Here is an 11761-nt window from a genome sequence, read left to right on the forward strand (position 1 = left end):
GCCCTAAGCAGAAACTGAGGAGGCCAGCTTTTAGAAATGCAGATCCATTCAGAAAGACTGGGTCAGACAGAAGCTTCAGATGAGCAACAAGCCAAAGGTCGACATGATTAGCTCAGGCAAACACCTAGGATTTGCATTTTCCCTTTTGCCTATAGAGCCAGCCATGACCCCTACATAACCCCATAGGAATTCAGAAGGTATAAAACCCACCCATTCTCAACTCCATTTTGTCAGCTGTCCCAGAATCACATGCTGTTGCTGGTTCTGTTTATCAATAAAACAAGTTTCTTTCCAATCAGCCTCCGTTTTATTCTCGGCTTGGACCTGGACTTGGATTTTCCTTCCAACACCTAACCTGACTTAATTTCCAAGCCCAAGGAATCTGTCAGATGCTACCACCCCTCCTGGGATGCCTCACTTAATGACCACATCCTTAAGTGAAAGAAGTTCTAGAGCAGTGATGGCTAACCTTTTTTTCCTCAGGTGTCGAAAGCATGCGCGTGTGTGCGATAGCGCGTGCGTGTGTGCCCACACCCATAATGCAATGGGCCCCCGCATGCCCTGTCTCCCCATGCATGCGCATGTGACCCCCCCCCTCACTCCCCTACACCCCGTTTTGGGCCTAGCAGGCCTCCCTGAAGCCTCTGGAGGCTGGAAACATACCGTTTCCGGACTTCCGGTAGGTCTATTTTTCCCCCTCCCCAGGAGGGCGAAAACAGCCTCCCCCGGCCCTCCGGAGGCCCTCCAAAGGCCAGAAACGACCCATTTCTGGATTTCAGGAAGGCCCGGAGAGCCTCCACGCAAGCCCTGTACTTACCTGGCATCCATAAGAGGCCGCGTGGAGACTCCTGGGAGAGGAGGGGTGGCATGGGCAGGGCCAGCCAAAAATCAGCTGGCTGGCAGGAGGCGCGCGTGCATGCGCAGTGGAGCTGACCTAGGACAATGGCTCGCCCACCTGCAGAGATGGCTCTGCGTGCCACCCGCGTGCCATAGGTTCGCCATCATAGTTCTAGAGTCAATAATGATAGTAAGTCGAGAAGTATCTACACAGGAGGGCTTGAAATAATGAGGCAAAGAATTTGTGCTGCATGTGAGAAGGGGAACAAGAGTCTTATGAAAGGATCTGAGAGAGGAATCATACTGTAATAACATTTGTGGTTGCTCAAAATCCCCTTTCAACGTTCATGGTGGGGTTCCATTGAAATAATGATCTGTTACGACGTGATAACAAAGGAATTGGTTGACTGCTTATATTATTCAAGCGCTATCTCTCGCTTGTGGGAGTGCTTTGAGATGACTCATCCACACCCCCTCTCTCATCCGGTCGGACATGAGGAGGAAGAAGAAGAAGTAGTTCAGGTTGTCTTGATAAAGCAAATAAAGCCTGCAATTGCACTGTGGGAGTCAGAGAGCTAAGTTGGTCTCTGCCAGAACTCTATGGGAACATGGATGATCATTCCTCAAAACCTCCTGGGAAAATAACAAGTAGTCCTCGACTTATGACCACCATTAAGCCCAACATTTCTGTTGTTAGGTGAGACATTTGCTAAGTGAGTTTTGCCCCGTTTTACAACTTTTATTGCCACCGTTAAGTGAATCACTGTGGTTGGTAAGTTAGTAACACAGTTGTTAAGTGAATCTGGCTTCCCTATTGACTTTGCTTGTCAGAAGGTCGCAAAAGAGGACCACATGACTCCGGGGCATAGCAGCAGTCATAACTATGAACCAGTTACTATGAGTCTGAATTTTGATCACGTGATCAATGGGGATGCTGCAAAGGTCGTAACCGGTGAAAAACGATCATAAGTCACTTCTTTCAGTGCTGTTGTAACTTTGAATGGTCACTAAATGAACTGTTGTAAGTCGAGGACTACCTGTAATATCTCTTTCTGAGGGTGGGGGAGAGGCAGAAATCATACAAATAGTTCTTGAGATATACCATATTTTTCGGAGTATAAGATGCACCGGAATATAAGACCCACCTACCTTTTTTGGTGAGGAAAAGAAGAAAAAGAAATCTCCCTCTGCCTCTGAGCAATTTTGCCTCGTTGCAGCAAACAGCAAACAGCTTGCTTTACTTTCATTTTCATTTTCAGCATAGCTTGATTAGCACAAGGAAAAAAAAAAAATCTGCTCCAGCAATTTACCTCCTTGCAGCAAGCAGCAGAGCCCTGGGCAAAACATCTGAGAGCAAATCAGCTGAGAGTCGGGAGGCTGATCCAATAAACTTGTGCTAATTAGGCTGTGCTGAAGCTGAAAGGAGCTGTTTTCTCTTGTTGTTTGCTTGCAAGGAGGTAACTGCTGCGAGGCAGAGGCCAACGGGTGGGGGCCAGTGGGTGGGCGGGGCTACATTCGGTGTATAAGACGCACCTAAATTTTCACCCCCTTTTAGAGGGGAAAAATACAGTAACTGTAATGGAGCCTGACAATTATTGTCATATGTCATAATGGTTGTAAAAGAAGGTCAGTCACGTGATTTTGAAACTTTTTCTACAAAAGCGGCAGTTGTAATGCCCTGATCGTTAAGCCAATCAATGGTTCTCTAGGGGTATCCTTTTGCCAAAACCCAGAAGGTCCAGTTTTCACATGCGGTCATGTGACTGTCAGGATACTTGAAACAGCTGTAAATGCAGCTTGTATTGCCCAACACCCGAAGTTTGGTCACACAACTGCGGATCCAACAGTCAAAACTTCAAATCTGAGTCATAAATCCTCTTTTTTCAGGGCGGTTGCAAATTCAGCTGGTTGCTAACTAAGTGAACTAATGGTAAGTCGAGGTCCTCCTGTATGTGATGATCACATTCCCCAGAGATTAGAGCAAACTCCATCCTACTATGATTCTGGAAGATTCTTAGAACCTTTGGGGGCTGAGATGGATTTTGGTTTGCTCCTGAGGTGATTTCCCAATGGAACATGGTCTTTTGACCCCGCCTTAGCAGAACCAAGAAAACAGACAGCTTGTCCCCAAAAAAACCCTCTTTATTTTGCTCCTGTGAATTACTGGCATTCACACACTGAAAAGTCTAGGCAATAATCCTTCAAAGCAGTGGTGAAATGTAAAATTTGTTACTACCAGTTCTGTGGGCATGGCTTGGGGGGGGGTTAATGTGACTGAGTGGGTGCGGCCAACTTTTTTTTTTTACTTTTAAAAGCATTTTTTAATGTTTAAAAAATGCTTTTAAAAGCCTCTGATGATCCCAGCTGAGTTGCTGATCGTCAGAGGCTTTTTTTTTCTTTTAAAAACATTTTTTCTATAACTTCTTCGGCCAAAGAGGTTGTAAAAAAACCCGCTTTTAAAAGCCTCTGACGATCAAGCAACTCAGCTGGGATCGTCAGAGGCTTTGAAAAGCATTTTTTCTACAACCTCTTTGGCTGAAGAGGTTGTAGAAAAAATGCTTTTCAAAGCCTCTGACGATCCCAGCTGAGCTGCGCGATCATCAGAGGCTTTTTTTTTTTTTTTACTTTTAAAAGCATTTTTTCGGCCGAAGAGGTTGTAGAAAAAATACTTTTAAAAATAAAAGAAAGCCTCTGATGATCGCACAGCTCAGCTGGGCGTGGGGGGGGGACAGGGATTTTTGCTATCGGTTCTCCGAACAACCACCCACCATCGCTACCGGATTGGGTGATCCAGTCCGAACCGGGAGCATTTCATCCCTACTTCAAAGGGTTAATTGCAGTAACAGACCTTATCAGTTCCTTGGGATACTTGCCAGGCCAGGAACTTTCAGTCGCAAAGCTGTAAATTAAGTTCTGGCAAGCAGTCTCTGAGGCATGAACCACGCTAAACAAATCTTCCAAAAGAAATCCGAACGGTTGTCTCCTGCAACCACCCCTCTCCTTTCCTCCTATTTATTCCCCAGCTAGGGAGAGGCCATTCAGTGTCCACTTCAGTGGTGGGTTGCTACCGATTCATCCCGGTTCGGGCGAACCATTAGCAACAGCAGCAGCGGGAGGCTCCGCCCACCTGCCCGGACATCATCAAATACGCTCTGCGCATGCGAGTGAACTGGTAGCAAAGGTAAGTGAAACCCATCTCTGGTCCACATGTGCTTTTCTTCCCGAGTCAGTTCCTTGTCCTCAGTTGTTCTCCTCTCCTAACAGCTCTGAGCATGCATGCATCTGGAACAGGCCCTAGCTGTTCTTCCTCCCTGTTGTAGAAAGAGAAGACTGAACAACATTCCTTGGTCAGCCAGAGTCAGTTTATTGCGCAGTTTCAGAACCAGATTTGTATCTGCAATTCTGAACAAAGGAAGAGTTCTAATAAAACTGCTTTTATACATATCCAAGACAAAGGATTTTGCAAGCACAGCAGTTTTCCATATATGGTTAACATACATTTGTTACATGATAATTGACACTTTTTAATTACCAAATTCCTACATTAATTTATAGTACATGAGATAATTTTACCTAAACATCCTCCTTAGTTCTGTATCCGCTGATGCATAGATTTATGGCTTTCTTTGATAATAATTAACTTTTGTTTCATATGGATGTCCTTGAATTCTTGCCAACTAGGCCCTTTAGAAGATATATTACCAAGAATGGAATTTAGCTGACTTAGTGTAATCTCTAACAAGCACTTTTCTTTCTTATAATAATGTGAATAGAGAGGGTCCTCCAGTGTTCATATAGCTGACCCTATACCATTCACATTATTCACATTATTATATTATTCACATTGTTCACTTTATCCTCACTTATCTCTGACTCCAAAGGCAGCTGGGAAATGTCAGAGGGCCCTGTCTCTATCTCTGCTTCCGATGCAGAGCATCCAATAGAGCCTTCCCCAGACTCCAGGACTAGGCCAGTTTCCTCCCCAACCTCCTCATCGTCCGAGTCTGCCACCAGCTCTGCTGGCAGCTGGCGGGCCACAACAACATGGTTTTCTGATTATATCCTGCCTTTCGATGGCTACTTCCAGGATTGTTTGAGGCTTTAATCTTGAGTACCGCTTACGGAAGGTGAGCCACTCAGACTTCCTGGCGACTGGAATGACCTTTAAGTCTAAAGTGAGCAATAAAAGGGGCAGAAGTGCCCTTGTTCCCAAGAAAGAAAAGCTTAGAGATCATTTGCATCCCAGTAGTTCTACCCATGCAGAGTGTAGCAACACGGACCAAGAAGGGAAGTGATGAATTACTTAAGAATCCAAACTTATGTGGGGGGAAATTCTGCATTTGGAGTTTTATATAAAGGCAAGAGATTCACTTTGATTAAGGCAACGCAAGCAGTATCCCAATATTTGAGGGCCTGCCACAAAGAAGAGGAAATCAATGTCTATGGAGATTCTCAGTCATCCAGGTCATGGTTCTCCCAAAGGTGCTTTTTCAAAAGGCAACTGGACTTCCTTGTTTTTCTTTCTTTTTTTCCCCTCCTTCTTTTCTTTCTTTTTCTTTTCTTTTTCTTAGAAAAAATAAAAAGGTCTAATTGCCTCTTGAAAAAGCACCGTTGGGACAAGAGAGCATTAATTTATTTATTTTCGTATTAACATAATTTTTTTATTTATTTTATAAACAAACAAACATACAATTCTTAATCAATCATACAGTGTATCATCTGAATACATCTTTTGTATCTTCTTGTTATTCCTCCAGTATTTAATTTTAAATACTGGAGGAATAAATCTTAATTTATTCTTAATTAAGACAAAATCTTAATTTTGTCATTTCGTTTATTGTGACATTCCCCCCAAATTTCTCACTTTTCTATTAATACATTTATCTATCTTTTTATTTTAGTAAAAAAAAAAAAATTCAACAACAATTTTATCCCCAACCATCCTTCAACCCCCACCTCCCCACACCACACCTCCCTGACTTCCCAGAGCAAAAACAGGGTATAACATTTAACAAACGTAAGCTAAAATAAACTAACTTACTCCAAGATTCAAAACTCCCTCACACTCTTTAACTCCCCTTTTAAAAATTATTCATCAACCTTCCTTTTATAAATTCTCTTATCACATTTCACATTTGTTGCTAAGATCCTTTCCATACCTTTTTATCAATAAGACATTCTTGACAATTTATTTATTTTCCAAAGCACCAGAGGCAGGGCCGGATTTTCCTATAGGCTAACTAGGCTTCAGCCTAGGGCCTCAAGATCAAGAGGGGCCTACATTCAAATTGTTAGCAAAATTAAAATTACACTTTCACTATAGGTGAAAGGGCCTCATAAGTGGAATAGCCTAGGGCCTCATAAGTGGAATAGCCTAGGGCCTCTTTTCATCTAAATCCGGCCCTGACCAGAGGGCAGGACAAGAAACAACGGATGGAAAGTAATCAAGGAGAGAAGCAACTTAGGAACTAAGGAGAAACTTCCTAACAGTGAGGACAATTAACCAGTGGAACGGCTTTGCCTTCAGAAATTGTGGGTTCTTCATCACTGGGTATTTTTAAGAAGAGACAGGACAGTCACCTGTCTGAAATGGGATAGGGCAGTGTTGGCGAACCTTTTTGGCACTCAGTGGGGGTGTGCGCACATGCCAGAAATCAGAAGAGCAGCTTCCCGGTGTGCATGTGCACGCCGAGAAGATGATCTTCCGGTTTCCAGCACATCCATGCGCATCAGCCACCTGGTCTTCCAGTTTCTGGTATGCATGCATGTGCAAAGACCAGCTGGCCGATGCACATGCATGTGCCAGAAACCAGAAGAGCACCCGCCTGGTGAGCATGCGCACGCTGGGAAGATGGTCTTCAAATTTCTAGCGCTCCCGTATGCGTGAAGACCAGCTGGCCTGAGATGGAATCAGGATAAATAAGAGAAAATAAAAGGTGAATAAAAGAAATAATCATTCCAAGTCAGGTATATAAAGTCAGATCAAATCCTATGAACTCTAAGCAACCTTTGAATGAGCTCATCTATTCACTTAAAGATACGTGCTGGCTAAAAGCAGCTGGACTGCCTTATTAGTCAAATATATCTTCTGATAAGGCTCAGCTGTCATCCAGCAGAAAAGTTAAGAATGGAGTTTGGTGAATAGAACTAAGCAATTAGTTCATGGATGTCCCCATAATCACTTGACCTATGGCCCTGTGTCCAACTCTCTGAGTTTATACATCTTCTTAACAGAATCAACTGTGAACATCTGGACGGATACAGGGGATGCAAAAGGTTATTTATTGTTTAAAAGTATAGTCATAATTTCTGCATTTACACATTACAGCTTTTAAAGAACAGTTGTAAAACATGAAGTGATGGGTTAGTTAAGGTATAATGGTTAAATCATGAAGTAGTGAAAATGTATAGCCAAAATAATTGTATTAAGTAGTAGGTAATGGTTTGATAATTAGTAAAGTGTAATGTAAGTGAAATGTATTTTTAATGTAACCATATATGGAAGCCGGAAAAGGCTCATGGAACTCTTTGTCTTGAAAACATATTTAAGTAATAGAAAAATGACCAATCTTCATTCAGGTTGCAACTTTCAAACAAAGCCCTGAATCTTTGCGCAAATAAACAGATCTGTCTGACCCAGGAATGTGCTTCAGTTCTTTATTTCTACAACATTTTCTGGCGTTACCACGAAGGGACTGAGGAACAAAGACACTTGTTCTGCCTGACGGCTGCTCCCGGCAGGATTCGACGCCTTTCCAGGGAAACGTTCACAGGCCGGCCACAAAGACTCCATTGAAGTCTAAAAGAATCTTTCGCTGAGAAGACGCCGTGAGCCCTGCTGTGAAGAAGCAGACCAGTCAAGGATCCTCAGGTCAGACCAGATCCGTACCTTTCTACAGGTGGCCACCAGGACAAGAAAAGCATCAGGCAAGTATAAGTAAAAAGGTTTACCTACCCCTTTTGGGTGGAAGGGGGGGCGTGATCCACCCCCCAGGGAGCAAGGTGTCGTCCTAAAGCTCCCAGTGAGGAATTTCTTTGGCGTGGGTGGTTAAACCTCTGTGGTTCCCATAGACGACTGTTGGAACATCCAGCATCGTGGGCCAGGGGTAGTGTTGTTAGGATGGGTGGAAGTCACAGTGTCCCACGGACACCGTTACAGTGTATGTTAGCCAATTTCAAAAGTGCCTACAGTGGAACTTATGGTGACTCCCAGTGTAATCCCGAAACCTTGGAGATGTTATGTAAAGAAACATGGCCAGCTCTTGGTATAGGGTGATCAGAAGAAGGGTCAGTGGACCCAATAGTGATATCCAAGGCACATCGGGTCATTACTCGGGAGGGCCATTGGGACCAGTTTCCATACATAGACCAGTGGCAGATTGCTCAAAAGGCAGCTCCCCCATGGCTTAAGAAATGTCAGCAGGAGTGTGTGAAAGTGTGCTTGATGAAAGAGAAAAATAAAACCAACAGAAAGATATCTAAAAACAAAGTTTTCAGTCAGGAGGAAGAAGAAGAAGTTAGTCGCCCTCCCCCTTACGCTCCCCCTCATCCCATACCCCCAAGACAAAACCTTTCCCCACCACTGCCAGCAAATGAAACGCCAAGAACTATTCAACCTCAAAAGTGTCATTTGCAAGTCAAAAGTGCCTTGGTAGTACAAGGGTTTAAGGCACCCTGTTATTAAGCTTATTAAGACCAGCTGCCTGCAATTATTGCAGGGTTCGAATCTCGCCAAGGCTCAAGGTTGACTCAGCCTTCCATCCTTTCTAAGGTAGGTGAAATGAGGACCCAGTTTGTGGGGGCAATAAGCTGACTTTGTATAAATATACAAAAGGATGAAGGCTATTGCTGAGCACATTGTAAGCTGCCCTGAGTCTTCGGAGAAGGGCGGCATATAAATCAAATTAAAAAAAAAAAAAGAGAAGTCAAAAGCGAAGGGGAAGAAACAGATGGAGAATCTCAACCTGTAAGCTCCAGAACTAGAAGTCAAACCAGTCTTAAGAAAGCAGAAACGCTGGCCCCCTTAAGGGAGATGTTAACTCATGAAATGAATGGTCAAGGGCCCCCTGCCATTCGTTCATTGTTCCAATACCAGCCGTTTACAACTACAGACCTGCTCAATTGGAAACAGCAATATGGGCCGTTTAGCCGAAAGCCATATGAAATTATAGACCTTTTCAATACCATTATGCAAACTCATAAGCCCACCTGGGGAGATATTCAACAACTGTTAAATACCTTACTCTCCATGGAAGATAGAGAAAAAATCAAGATTGCTAAAGAAAAGGTATTAACTCGTATGTTTCCTGATATGAATCAGGCAGCTGACAAGACAAGAGTGAGGGCTGAGAATGACCCCCAGTGGGACGCAAACAATGCTCAGCATTTAACTCAATTACATGATTACCGCCTCTTGTGCTTAAACAGTTTAAGAGAAGCTGCAAAAGGTCCTGTTAATTACGCTAAGACTGCAACAATATTTCAAGAAAGAGATGAAAGTCATGAAAGTTTTCTAACCAGATTAGTAGAATCTTATAAAATAAATACTGGAATACCCATAGAAGATCCAGCAAATAGATTCATGTTAAATGAACGTTTTATAAGCCAGAGTGCTCCAGACATTAGAAAAAAATTACAACGTCTGGAAGGAGCACTAGGCAAGAATACAACAGAGCTTTTAGAAGTTGCTAGAAAGGTATATCTGAACAGAGAGAAAGAAGAGGAAAAAAGACAAGCTGCTAGAGAGAGAAAGAAGACAGAGATGTTAGCTCTGGCACTCGAGTGGGTCATTTTGGGACCCAATCAATGTGCAATTTGTAAAAAGGAGGGGCATTGGCAAAGAGAATGTCCCCTTAGAAGAAGGGAATCCAGAGAAGAATCCTACGGGCGTGGGTCACAGATGATGAGAGGAAATCAGAGAGGTGTCTTTCGAGGATGAAACATGAGAGGAAATAGAGGAGATTGCAGAGGAAGAAGGGGGGCTGACAGGCAATTCATTCCACCCAGCCAGTCACACCGGAATGAGGAAGTAATCAGCCTGGCTGAAATGGAATGGGATGACTGAAGAGGCCAGGGCCCCACGGACCCACCCCCGGAGTCCATGATGGATTTATGGGTGGGAGGACGTCAAGTCCGCATGATGATTGATACCAGAGCCAGCCGATCAGTAGTTAATAAACAAGTAGCCCCTTTGTCAAAGGAGAAAGTCAGAGTCCAAGGAGTGTCAGGCACACCAGCCACACACAGCCTCCTGAAACCAGTTAAATGCAAGGTTGGGAATGGCCTAGTAGAACACCAATTCTTGTATATGCCTGAATGCCCAGTTCCTCTATTAGGTAGATATCTACTTTTTAAATTAAGAGCCACCATGTCCTTCAATGAAAATGGACAGTACTTAACAGTGTCACATCCAGTGGAAGAAACTTGGCGATTAATGTTAATGCAAGATTCAACTCAGGAAAGTATATGGAAAGAATTTAATGTTCCTACTCTGTGGGCAGAAGATAACCCCCCCTGGGCTAGCAAAATTTGCCTCCCCAGTAGAAGTTAAACTGAAATTAGGATACAAGCCCATCAGAGTACCTCAGTATTATGTTCCTCAAGAAGCGGCAGAAGCCATTCAAGTTTTAATTGACAAATACTTAGCTGCTGGGATACTCAGACAAACTCAATCCCCATGGAATACAGCAATTTTGCCCATAAAAAAACCAGATGGGGGGTGGAGACAGGCGCAAGATTTAAGGTTAATTAACAGCGCCGTGGTCACGCTACATGCAATCGTGCCTAATCCCTACGTTTTGCTGGGGACCATCCCTCCTTCAGCTGCATGGTTTTCCGTCATAGACCTGAAAGACGCTTTCTTCACTATACCCTTACATCCTGATAGCCAAGATTTGTTTGCCTTTGAATGGAAAGACTCTAAATTGCGTAGACATTGTCAGTATACCTGGACCAGATTACCCCAAGGCTTTAAGAATTCGCCTACCCTTTTTGGGCACGCCTTGGCTCAGGACTTGCAATACTTCCAACCTGTTCAGGAAGGGGACTGTCTCCTTCAATATGTAGATGATGTGTTAGTAACAGGAACCACTCAGGATAACTGTTTCAAAAATACCCAAACCCTCCTTGAATTACTGAAAGACTGTGGATACAGAGCTTCAAGAAAAAAGGCTCAATTAGTAAAGAAAGAGGTTACGTATTTGGGATACACGCTATCTCAAGGTCAGAGAAATTTAGGATTACCTAGGAAACAGGCAATCTTGCAGCTGCCCCCGCCGAAAAATCGAAAAGAACTGCGAGGCATTTTGGGAGTCATGGGCTTTTGTCGCTTGTGGATTCCTAATTTTGCCTTACTTGCCAAACCCCTGTATGCTTCAACCCGGGGAGCAGAAACAGACCCGTTTGAATGGGGCAAAGAACAAACAAATGCATTAGGTCATTTAAAAGAAGCACTTACATCCTCTCCAGCTTTAGGGTTGCCAGACCTTTCCAAATCCTTTCGTCTTTATGTGGATGTCCGTCAGAATGTGGCAATAGGGGTATTAACTCAACAGCAAGGATCATGGCAACGGCCAGTGGCTTACTTATCCAAACAATTGGACAGCCCGGCTCAAGGCTGGCCACACTGTCTTAAAATTTTGGCCGCTGTGGCAGAACTTATGAGAGATACAAACAAACTGACTTTTACCTCAGAAGTAGCAGTCTACACATCCCATGCGTTGCAAACAATCCTAGAAAACAAAGGACACTTGTGGATAAGTAACCAGAGATTGCATAAATATCAGGCTCTGCTGTTAGAAAACCCCCAGATAAGTCTTCACCAATGTGCTACTATCAATCCAGCTACCCTTATGCCAATCCCTGATGCATCCCTCCCACTGCATGACTGTCTACATGTGTTAGATCATCAGTATTCCTGTAGACC

At 43.6% G+C, this 11761-nt stretch overlaps 1 long non-coding RNA gene across 1 annotated transcript; it reads right to left on the bottom strand.

Moving 5' to 3' along the window:
* Positions 1-7479: 7479 nt before the first annotated feature.
* LOC148115662 (uncharacterized) lies at positions 7480-11510 on the bottom strand. The gene is made up of 2 exons (XR_015732716.1): positions 11294-11510; positions 7480-7672 (listed from the first exon to the last, which is right to left on the bottom strand). It is a non-coding gene; the product is annotated as an uncharacterized LOC148115662 (long non-coding RNA).
* Between the last annotated feature and the right edge of the window lie 251 nt (positions 11511-11761).

This window comes from Pantherophis guttatus, chromosome 2, assembly GCF_059756535.1.
Source record: "Pantherophis guttatus breed Tessera chromosome 2, ASM5975653v1, whole genome shotgun sequence".
Classification (NCBI taxonomy): domain Eukaryota; kingdom Metazoa; phylum Chordata; class Lepidosauria; order Squamata; family Colubridae; genus Pantherophis; species Pantherophis guttatus.